The sequence below is a fragment of the Sinocyclocheilus anshuiensis genome, unplaced genomic scaffold (genome assembly GCF_001515605.1).
Source record: "Sinocyclocheilus anshuiensis isolate Anshui unplaced genomic scaffold, SAMN03320099.WGS_v1.1 scaffold2304, whole genome shotgun sequence".
Lineage (NCBI taxonomy): Eukaryota > Metazoa > Chordata > Actinopteri > Cypriniformes > Cyprinidae > Sinocyclocheilus > Sinocyclocheilus anshuiensis.
Window position 1 is genome coordinate 212,318 of NW_015548175.1, and position 1,462 is coordinate 213,779.

Genomic DNA, 1,462 nt, shown 5'->3' on the forward strand with positions numbered 1-1,462 from the left:
AGACACATTCTGGGGACACCAGAGACTTATATTACATATTGTAAAAAGGGGCATAATATGTCTCCATTAAGTTGACAATGACAACCTGGATCAATGTTTAGACAAACTAAAAAAAATCACCAAAAATAAAATGTCTCAAAGCTAATAACTTTCTGTAAAAACTCATCGTGTTCCTACAACCTCAAGAGCCCTGTTGCTTTATTCTTGGCCAATACTACAACTTCGAAAATCTGAAATATTCGCACACACCCATCACTAACAAATAAAACTAGGGCCTGACTCTCTATAATCGCTTGTCAGTTAATTTCATGGCAAATTCGGATGTAAACTGTCTGCTCTGGGACCTGTCGGAGTTTACGGAGTCATCTACCTTTCCAATCAGCTTATTTAGGAACTAGTGCATCTATTAAAAAGCAAACGTGCAGTCATGATTTGACAAAAAGGAGGCCACCTCAATCAGCTCCCTCTGCAAAAGACTCCCAGTGTTGGGCCCAGGAGAGTGAGAAGGTTGATGAAATCCATTCAGTGAGAAGGACGTATGAGAAAGCACAGAAATCACATCTTTATCCAGCTCGAGTTCCTGACATGAAACTAAACCACGGCCAACTGCATATGCAACAGAGAGGTCATCTACAGAGACATTTCAAATCATTTGCATTCAGTAAACCGACATTTAGAATTAGAGATTGACCTATATTGTTTGTATGACTCATAACTTAAGTTTATTCTGAAGCGTGTTATTTTCGCCTATCCTCGCTTAGTATGCAAACTAAAACCACTTGTAGTTTAATTTCCCTGAACAGTTTAACTATCAAAACTATCAAAATTGGCTCAACCAATTGCACAAGCTTGGGGCGGGACGATTTGTTTGACAGGCCAATAGCACACAGTTGAAGAAATTGGCTAAGTGTCAAGTAACCAATATGCACAATTTCATTTGTGTGATTTCTGCTTTTTGAAAAAAGAAATAAACAATAATAAATATTTAATTAATAATTATATGTACAATAACATAATATCATAGCAGTTAAATTTGAAGCTGAAGTGTGTTTTAAAATTTTCTCCTGCCCCTGCTTAGCATGCAAATAAAATCAAAAGCCATTTGTAGGTTAATTTCCATGAAGTTTAAACAATATGGCACTATATAAAAACATCCCAACAGAACAAAATTTGGCTCAACCATTCACATAAATGTAGGACGGACTATTTATTTGACTGGCCAATGGCACATGGGGGTGTGTTTGAATTTCTTTTCTTTTTTTTTTTTTATTCGACAAAATAATGGGAAAACAAACTATTTATATATTAATATCAGTGCGGTCAAGTGATTAATCGTAATTAATCACATCCAAAAAAAGTTTTTGTTTACATAATAAATATACACAGTACACACACTTATGTATATAAAAATACACACATTCATGTATACATTTAAGAAAATATTCATATTTATATAAAATAT

General features: G+C 34.3%; 1 protein-coding gene across 1 annotated transcript in view; it reads right to left on the bottom strand.

Moving 5' to 3' along the window:
• The window catches only part of LOC107704810 (dynein light chain 2, cytoplasmic), a 7,061-nt gene that overhangs the window by 4,736 nt on the left and 863 nt on the right, over window positions 1–1,462 (bottom strand). The window lies entirely within an intron of this gene.